At 44.3% G+C, this 10,702-nt stretch overlaps 1 protein-coding gene across 1 annotated transcript in view; it reads right to left on the bottom strand.

Moving 5' to 3' along the window:
• Positions 1-10,702, bottom strand: part of immp2l (inner mitochondrial membrane peptidase subunit 2) — a 189,017-nt gene that overhangs the window by 60,587 nt on the left and 117,728 nt on the right. The gene's annotated exons all lie outside the window — the stretch shown is intronic.

Below are 10,702 nucleotides of genomic sequence, written 5' to 3'. Positions count from 1 at the left end.
CAGGAACAGCTCAGCAACTATCGGGCTCGTTTGTAAAGTGCTCAACGCTGACTGCAGAGGAAGGGCGAGATCAGGCACCCTGGATAAAGTAGTTTCAGTCCTAAACAGGACGAAGGGGACGACGGGCAGTGCTCTTTAAACCAGATCTGGGTTTGCACAACAAGCTCCAAGATGAAGCCGAGTTTGATTTCATGCACACCTGCACAGTTACTCTTTGCGCTGTTCGATGACACTTTTGGTTGCATTAAGCACCCTTTACTACGGTTTGCCTCTGTGGCATTCTCACAAAGTCCACGCGGTGCACCTGCCTCTGGCTCAGCTCCAGCACTCTTCAGAGTGAGCCAAGTTTCTTTCAGAAGTGATGTTTGGGTTTGTAAGTGTTTCCTCAGCGTGCTCGGAAACATGTCAGCATGAAGCATCTTCTTCAGCCTCGCACTGAAGGCCGTTAACAGACAACAGTTTCTGCAGGTTCTTCTCCAACTCGTGGGTCGTGCTGGTGGTTAGTTATGCTTTTCTCCTCCCACTCACACATTATGTCCCTCTCACTACCAGTTACAGCCTTTCATGTGTCACGCTGTAATAATTCCCACCATCTGGCAACTGTCTGCATACAGAACTGGCTTCCTTTTGAGCAAGGTACTGATACTAAATTAAAAATGGATCCACTACTTCCTGCATGCACAGATGAATTCTGCAGCACACCTGGAACCTGCGCACCATTTGGGAAGCACTGCATTATAGCCGCATGCTTCAGCGCAGCATGGTGAAAGGTATTCTGGGTATTTAAAAGAGCAGCTGCAGGAGAAAGGAAGGATTTTAAAAAAGGAGCTGACAGGTCACTTAGAAGCTTTTCGTTTCCTCCCTCACCTGCTGGGTTCAGCTGTGGTTCACTCCTCACTGAGAGGAGCAATATGTCAACATATAATCCTCACAACCAAACCAAATAAAAAAAGGAAGCGTCTCGGTGTTTTGAAACTCTGTCAGAGATAAAAAAGAAATGCCAATACACGCTAAGAAAAAGAAAAAGCTCCAAGTGAGTAATAGCTCACTGCTGAGGGTGTGTGCACAATATGTTGTGGCAGATCCAGAGGGAACATCTTGGAACAAGAATAGCTTCGCACACAGCACCCAGCCCAACTGGCAGGTTAAATTAAATCCTCACGTCCCAGTGACACTGAAACCAGGACTCCACACAAACCAGTAGAACGGCAGAAAACCACACTAGCACTGGGAATGCTTTAGCTGACTCTAACATCAATGGACCCGACTTGGGGATGAGCCGTTTCGTGGCACTTTTCCGTTGATTGGATTTTTGCAGAAATGTCTGCTAACTGGTCACCTTATTGGTGGAAAAGCTGTACTGAAGCCGTTTCAGCAACGCTACTAAACTGAAACTTTATTCAGACCAGTAGAAAAAATGTCACGTGGCCAGCAGAATCTAAACGTTTGGCCAACGAGGAGCGGCCACATGCTCAGTACATGTCACTGCAATCAAATTATTCATTTATCCTCTTTGGAAAGTTGCTCTGAAGTGCGGTAACATTCAAGGATGTCAGGGCATCACAGAAAATGCTTTTTCCTTTGAAATATTTTACATGCTGGCCTGATTCTGATCCTCGCCTAGAGCTTGTGCTGCATTCAGAATAATAAGGTGCATCGTGTGGAAAGTCTAAATGTGCTCAGTGAACTTCAAAAAATCTCCTCACTAGATTATATTATTTTTGTGTCGAATGGAAATTTTGCCCTCATGGCAAAGCTAAAGTAATGGAGAGAAATGAGAAGCACATTCAGAATCATCCTCTGGTGATCGCCGGGTTCTTTATTTTACCCCAGTTTATTCTAAGGAAAAGGGTGGACGAAGGGATAAGGTACTAGATCTTTATCTATAGTAACAGTATATATCACAATAAACAATATACACCATGAACATGAAGTAAAAATTCAACTTTTTAATCTATCCAGGGCGGACGCCCCTCGCCCAGCTGGGATCGGCTCCTGATAAGGATGGAGAGATTTTTAAATAAAGACTATTTTTTAAATCGAAGTTTAAAAATCCTGATAATCACAGTGTGAAAGTCTGCGACAGCACTTTTTAGTTCCTATTGCTCATAATTAAAAAATGTTTACATCGTGGATCCCTGTAGATATTCGAAAAACACAGTTATGCTGAAGCATTCACCTCAGAGATCCTGCAGTTTGGCGAATGAAACAAAGGCGGCGTTGGCGAGGGCGCGACATGAGTCGATCAGATGTTCAAAGCGAGAGAGAAACGCTGCAAATACAACGAGACCAGGAAAAACAAGCCCGGCCGCCGAGCTTAATGAGCTCTGACTGCACGTTTAGTCCCAGCAGAATCATATCTGCAGCCATTATATACGATTACATTACCAGCGTTTACCCACCCCCCGTTTCATTTTCAGCTAATAATCCATGAAAAACATCTAACGATCTTAGCACAAGTGAGCTAATACCTCATTACAACACTTCCGTTTGTAAAGTGTCCCATTTCTCCGCTCCGTGTTAGCAGGGGAAAATAAACTTGGCGAGAGAGCAACACCATTTTTCTCATGAATTATTACCCCATTATAAACATTTGGTATTTAGGCCAGGCCTGCAGCTTTTTGCTTCGGGTACGAATAAAAAAAGCCTTACATTTATCTAGCATCCCTCATGTAGAACCTCCTGGGTTTTAAGTAATTATTCTCCCGCTCATCGGCCCATTAGGCTCGAACAACGTCGCTGACTTTGGGTGATCTTGGAGCACGAAGCTTTCTGAGCTTTCATTGCTGCTTCGTGATGGCAGGTTGCAGATGGCGAGAGTGCACTTAACCTCTGCTGATAAACCGAAGCAGATAGCACTCACTTACAAGACAAGGTTATATACAGTAGAGCGGCAGGAACCCATTTGAGTTGATTAATGACTCCACCTCTGGCTTGTGTTTTTGTTCTTGGCTCCGTGGGTGCCCTTTTTTTAATCTTTTCCAGGAAATACTGACTCAGGACACACAGTTTCACTTTCACACACACAGACTCGGCGCGAGCTGCCGGCGACGGTCGGCCCTGCGGCGATCGTCGGCGAGCTGCTCTAACGCACACTTCTCGGCTCCTGTGTTTGGCTTAATGGCAGAACGACTGGTGACAGTGACCCTTCGTTTGGTTCTCATCTCAGGGCGTAAAACAGTGCAAGTCGTCAGATATGCACAACACGCACTTTGGCGTTGACAAAGCCGGCACCACTGAAGGTGATGATTAAAAAAATGTATTCTTAATTAAGCAGGGAGCTGCTGCGGCTCAGGTTAACAACATCAAACCTTCACGTTAGTAATTCTTACACCGAGCGTTTAAATGTGATGCCAAAGGGTCCTTTACAAACATCACATACATTCATGATAACGATATCTATACAAAACATAAAAGAAAATAAATGTTTATATATCAGTAAAACTAATATAAACATGTTTATTATGAGTATTACTCTTGAACTAAAAAAACAAACTTGCATTCAGGAAACACTTCATTGGGTACGCCAGCCTGGACCGATGTTCAGCACATCAAAAGGTGCAGTGAACTCGTCGCCATGTTCAAGAATCCTCTCCAGTGTGAGAGGATTCGAGCTTTATGAAGTGTTATTCAGCTGGAAGCAGCCAACACAAGATGTTACGCTGTGGCCACAGAGGGACGGACAGCACTCAGGGAGGCTGTGGAGTTTAAACGATGCTCAGTTGGTACTAAGAGGCCTAAAGTAGGGATGCAACGATACCAATTTTTTCAAACCGATACGATACCGATACTTGGATCTGAGTACTTGCCGATACAGAGTACAAAAACCGATACTTCTACCACACACACACACACACACACACACACAAATGCAATGAATTGGAAGACAGGTTTTATGTGAAAAACAAGCACTTCTGTTAAATTATTGCAGAGTCTCCACATTGTAATTTAACATAATATCACTGAACTATTGGGCACTGTCTCGAGCTTTCGGAATAATAAATAAACACTTCTGTTTGGAATAAAATAAATACAAATTAGGTTTGAGAATAAAATAAACTTTTAAATTATTGCAGAGTGTCCATATTGTAAACAAACAAACAAAATAACGAAAGTATTTGGCATTGACGAATAAACTCATCTGCCCGTGGATCATCAGTGTGCCGTTAAACCGAGGACTGACATCGCGCACACACTGCTTGTCTTTACTTCTTCAGAAAGTTTTGGCACCATTATCTCTCTGATGTGTGGGCAGCTGGGAATTTCATATTGCAGCTCGAGTACGCTGAGAAGACGATGCAATCCTATGTTTTCCACGACCGGCATTGGCTGGTCATCCAGAGCGATAAAATGAGTCAGAGCCTCCGTTATTTTAACTGCCCGTGGATTTTCTCTTGACATTTTTCATCGCTTTTCCAAAACCTGAGTTAAAGTTGTTCCGGTCCACACTGCTGACATTTTGTTTAGCCTAGCTACAGCAGCCTCCAGTTTCTCTTTTTTTATCTGGAGCTGCCAGTCTGACTCGTCTAACACTGTGCCTGTTTAGCGCGGGATGTTCCCCTAGTGGCCAATCTAAAAAACTACAACAGAAATGGCAAGCCACCCTCTGATTAATGAAATAAGTTGGTATCGGTTCATGGTATCGGTTAACTTTTATGAGTATGAGTACACACATATTTTACAGTATCGGCCCCGATACCCGATACCAGTATCGGTATCGGTGCATCCCTAGCCTAAAGTATGCCAAGACAATATCCCCACCCATCACACCAGCAGCAACCTGAAGTGTTGATGTACAGCAGCATGGATTCAAACTCTGACCCTACCATCTGACCTTTGCAGCAGAAATGGCGCCTCATCAGACCGGGCAACGTGTTTCCATCTTCCACTGTTCAGTTCTGGTGAGTCTATTTAAATAATCCTTGTCTGACAGCAGCACCTTTGGTGGTCTTCTGCTGCTGTGGCTCATCAGCGTCAAAGTTCACAGACGCTCTTCTGCATACTTTGGTTGTAACGAGTGCTTATTTGAGCCACTAGAAGCAGTCTGTCTATTGTTCTGTGACCTCTGACACCAGCGAGGTATTTTCACCCAGAGAACTGCACCTCACTGCATATTTGCTCTTATTTCAGACTTTCTCTGTAAACTCTAGAGTCGCTTGTGTGGCAAAATCCCAGCAGTTTCCGTTTGCATGTAGCTGAGATGCTGTACAAGAAAAGGCTTGTTTGCGGCTGCGTGTCGATGCTCACAGCCTGCATTAGCACGTTTCTCCCCAATTTATGACATCGTGACGTATTCATGAGGCGAGATCTCGTCTGAGGCAAACTGGCCTCGCTTTAAGACCGTGTTACTCTTTCCAGTGTAGACAGAACTTTTCATACTCAGCAGCTGCTTTGTTGTATTTTATTATCTTTAGAAAAAGAAACCATATAACCTTTACTGCACCAGTTAGAGTCTTACAGCAAAGCACGACTCCGAGAGCACTTTGACTACTCAAAATAAAGTATATATACCCAAACATATGGTCAGCGTTGTGTATGAACATTGTTTGCAGGGACTTCTGAGTCATTTTGTGGTGTCTACAATAATAACTGTATTACTGCAGGGTTTTTACCTTACAATATAAAGCACCTTCAGGCAGCTGTTGCTGTGATTTGGAGCTGTATAAATAAAATTGAACAGAAGTGAGAAGTAAACTGTGTGAACAGTGTTTGGAGCTAAGAACAGGATGTGACTGTTGCTTAATCTCGATAGAATGACTGCAGCTCTTAGACTTCATGAAACCCTGGAGTGCACATGCTGGACGTGCTGGGCTGTAAGCAGCACTATTTTACTGACGACGACTGACGGTGGTTCAGGCAGTGCAGCCGGCAGCTTATGAGGTTCTGAGAGAATTATGAACAAAACCACATCAATTCATTTCAGAGTATCAAACATCTGCAACAAATATGAAACGTCACAGTGAGCTGAAGAAGCAGTCCTGGAATAACTGCTGAGTTACTGATAACAACAAGGAAGGTTGATTAATTAGCGTGACATGAAGCATTTTTGCTTTCGTTTTCACATTTCAACTTTACATCTTCATCTTCTCACTTTAATACTTTCCAGGAAATCCAAACTACAAGCAAACCCAGTCCTCGTTTCCATCTTTTTAATGCATCCACAAACAAAAGTTCATATCGCTTCCACAGGAATTTAGAGGGTAAGTAGCAGCTAGGTGCACTTTGTTAATTGATTATCAGAAAATGTGATCAACCAAGGCATCTCAGAGTCTACAGGCCTCATTAACAGGTTCAATTTTACGGCAGTACAATTAGAAAAAGACTGAGCAGCAGATCTGCAACAGAACAACTGAAGAAGGAAAGAATGGAGCTGCTGCAGAGCTCAGAGAGCTGTGCATGAATGAATGCTTTGCATTGCAAACCTCAATGAGCTGAAGCAACGCTGTACAGAAGAGTGGGCCAAAACTTTTCCACAGTGAGAGACTGATGAGGTCAGAAACCATCACTGCAACTTTCTTAAGCAGGTTCCACAAGCTGCTGAATCACAGGATCCACTCGGCTTTTTGCAGGACTGCATTCAAATATAAACACCAAACCAAAGCGTGCGAGTCTCAGTGAACGCTTTCAGGCTGGAAATATCAGAGGGAAAGCTGAACACGCGAGCTGCATCGCTAGCAGAGAGAACAGGATGATCTCCTGCTAATGAGCTGCTTTCCGGTCTGTCGTTCATCACCTGTGGATCTGCCACAGCTGCCTAACCTCTCTCCGACTCCTTTTCATCTCTCGGCTTCCTGTCGTCAGTGTTGAAGGAAATGGGTGTGGTCTCGCACCCGGAGAGTGGGCTGTGAATTCCCTCATCCTCCACCAAAGGCTGTTCCACGATTACACATCCTGTAATGAATAATTTACCTTTTCCTAATCAGCCAGTAAGCTGCTCCATTTAAACACTGGCTTCCTCTTACAGCAGTGATTAGAGCAGGGAGTCAACGTGAGGAAGGGAGATTAGAGGGAAATTAAGAGCGGGCTGTTGCGAGCGGTGCCGTCCCGCCGAACGGCGCCGCTATGTTAGCGCTGCTCATAATTGCACGACCAAATGTCATCGACACACACAAATGGCTTCTGACAAACAATTTTAGATCTTTAAAAAACAAAGTAAACTCTGTCCTTTGAGAGCGTCTTTCAAGGATGCATTCGGGTCTCAAGCAGAGCTTTTAAGGTGCATTCAGCTGTGTGGATGCTGTGAAAACACGAGTTTGGACATGAAAGCTTTTTAAAAGCACCGATCTGACTCAATTTACAGCAGACTGACTGGCAGCACTTTCCTCGCCGTCGCCAACACAGCCTCCACCGATGCCACTCAATCTGAAGGCACGCGGGCTGGGATGAGAGTGTTGCACTCTAAATTATTTCTCAGTGCTGATGCACAGAGAAAAGTGCAGTTTTTTACCCTCCAGAGAATACTTGAGGCTGGATACTTTTGACGACTTGGAGAAAGTATTCATCCCGTCTCCCTTGAGGTGTCCCATGATGTTTGGGAGTATGGGGATATGGATCCAGCTGTTACAAGGTATTGAGTCCCTGTGCAACTGTAATGAGGCTTTGGCTTATACATCTTCTTCCTGGTGGGCAGTGGGCTTCGCCCTGGCTGCTCTTTGTCTTAACTTTATGAACAGAATGCAGGATTATGGTCACGGCTGGACTGGGACAAAAAATCGGCCCAGGCATTTTGACTCGAGACCGGTCCACCAGGTAAAAAATAAAATAAAAACAAACGCTGTTGTGACAGTGATGTACAGTCTTGTTGGTATATGTATGATTTCTAGACATTTTACATCAGATAAAAACGTTGGTCGTAAGATTCAGATAATTATTTGTTAAAAGCGAGACATTTTAAATGAGAATAAGAAAGTATTTCTTTGTGCCCCCCTTTCCCTGTTAATGCCCTACCTGCCCCCCTGGCAACACTTTGCTAGACCCGCCCCTGCACAGTTACCAGCTGTCAGCTACTTAGAAAAGGATCCTGGTGTTATTTGTCTCTCAGAAACAGTTCATAACTTCAACTCATCCATGTCACCTAAAAGGTAAACCTGTTTCTCCATCACCTGTTCAGCTCTGATGGTTCAGTAAGGACATCTCCTGGTTTCATCTTCATGTTTCCCTCTCACCACATATCCAAACCATCATGACCAGCAGCTTTACAGCTGTGGCTCCAGCAAACATCAGCTGATACTAGAAAGTAATATTAAATAAATTCTAACAACAGCTGATCAAACTTAAACGTGCTGCTGTTGTTTAGCGCGACATCCGCTGGTTTCCTGTTTCTGGCGCAAAGTGACAAACAAACAAGAGAGACGATCAGCTGATCATTGATCAGTTTCATGATTGAAATAGGAACAGGAGAGGGAGGGGGAGAGGATGAGAGGAGAAGAGACAGCTTTGTGTCTTTTTTTCATTCTAGCTGAAGTTCGGGACAGATCGCGTTCCTTTTCAGCTCAATACGAAACGCAGCCGGCCCGGCGGTCGCCTCGGGTCTCCTCCTCCTTCCTCCCCTTTCCCTCATCCACCTGCTGGCCTCTGTGGAAGCTCCACCATAGCCACCACCAAACATGTTGTTGTTGTATTTGTAAAACAACAACAACAACAACAACAACAAAAAAACCCATCAGCCCATAAAAACAAAAAATCACCATCGGCCGATGGCCAGTCCAGCTATGATTATGGTGGACCTGCTGGTTTCCTCGGGTGATGACCTCCAAGTCATACCGTTAGAGTTAATGCGTTCAAATTTATGGCAGTGGTTTTCTGATGGAGAAGGTTGAACGCCCACTCCGGGCTGAGTGCTGCCTCAAATATCTTGGGGTCTTGTCCACAACTGTGAGACGAGTTTAGCAAGACTGACAGATGCATTGGTGCGGTGTCTGCAGTGATGTGGAGGGCACAGCCGTTACTCCACCGAGGTTGGTCTGAAAACGATGCCTGAAGGACCTGGTCGCTCCGAAGGTGAGGTGTCTCAGACGTGTCCCAAAGAAACGAGATGACGGGGTAAACTCAGGCCATGCTGGACATTTATTTGTCCCTCTAGGGAAATCGCATGAATTTCCATACACCACCATGGAACAAACACACCACCACAAAAGTGCACAATGCATGCAAAGGTTTTCATTGCACCTGAGGAATCTTTTGGTGAGACCAGCTGGGCAACCCATATGTTGCACATGGCTTGAGGTTTCAAGTAAGGAGACAATCACGCTGCGCAGATATAAAAGAAGAGTCAGATAGATGCCTCTCATCACTCGTCTGTAGATTCAGACTCAGTAATGCAGCTTCCAAGAAAATGTACTGCATTTCCAAAACAGTGATGATACAGAAGACATTCAGTGACATGTTTGGAGTCCAGACTGAAGGGCAAAAGGTTTCTAGGCAATCAGTCCAGGAGTCCGACCCTACAGTACTTACACTCAGGCTGGATCAGCTCTCCATGAATGAAAGTGGGATGATCGTTGCCTCCTAAAATTAATGGACAGGTCCTTTTCAGTTTTGAGGACAAAGTTTAATATTAATATTGGCTTGCTTGGTAACACCTAACAGGTGTGTATAACAGCTGCCATCAGTAAAGGGAAGTCTAGTAAATCCGCTTGGACTGCTGTGCCAGCAAGCAGAGGAAAATGGATGGGAGGAACAGCCTGTCCTCAGCTGATGTTCATCTCCAACTTCTAGACTTGACAATTGTAATTCTTTATTATCTGGTTGTCCTAAAAGTTCTTGAAAGCAAGTACAGGATTTGACCCCACAGATTATTTTTTATCCTCTCCAGGAAAAGACAGTAAAAATATATTCTCCAGTAATTCGCCAAAAGTTCAACATATCTGACAAATTAGCAAAGAAACATCTTACTGTAAGGCAGCAGGATTTAAGTACGGATTCTTAACTACGGTGCTGCAAATCTATAACCAAGCTCATCAGCCTGAAAAGAAGCAATTTAAATGAAACCTACATGAATCAATAAAAGACTCGAGGTTTAAATTTTGCAATGAGTCTCCTACACGCTCACCATCCAACTCATCAAATGCACCAGTTATCTATTTATATCCCATTAAATCCCCAATCTATTAGGTAAGAGTGTGGTTAAATATAGACACAAGTGAGTGAGACATCTTTGTATGCATGCAGCAGAGCTCAAACACAGCGCGCACATTAGCACAAAGTAGTGGATTTGAGCAAACTGAAACAGCAGGAAGCAGCATCTCTGAACACCCGGCGGCCACATCAGGGGGGGGGGGCTGATATCAGGAGGGGCTCTACAGAGACAAAGCAGCAAGGGAAGCAAGCATGTCTGCTATTTGTGGGAAACTGGACGCAAAATCTATCATTTATTGATTAAAAAGAACAGTCCAGGAAATACGCTGAACGGACAGAAAACAGCCTTTTGAACACGTCTTCGTTTGAATGCCTGAACCAGAAGCTTCACTGCAAACACAAGCAGAAACCTGAACGGTACACCTCAGGCTGCTCCAAGTGCTCAAGGAGTCAGCGTGAACTTTGAAACCAGCTAAGAGCTTAAAAAACAAGCAAACAGAGAAGTATGAAGATTTCCAGCTGAGCCAGAGAACGATCAGAACAAACCGAGATGTGAGTGAGACGAGCCAGAAAACCAACGGTTTGATGGACGTGAATAATTCTCCCATAAACGCCACGGGCGGAA

This window comes from Simochromis diagramma, unplaced genomic scaffold, assembly GCF_900408965.1.
Source record: "Simochromis diagramma unplaced genomic scaffold, fSimDia1.1 OVJJ01000366.1, whole genome shotgun sequence".
NCBI classification, from domain to species: domain Eukaryota; kingdom Metazoa; phylum Chordata; class Actinopteri; order Cichliformes; family Cichlidae; genus Simochromis; species Simochromis diagramma.
The sequence above is the reverse complement of the archived record's forward strand: the minus strand, read 5'-3'. Positions and strand labels throughout refer to the sequence as shown.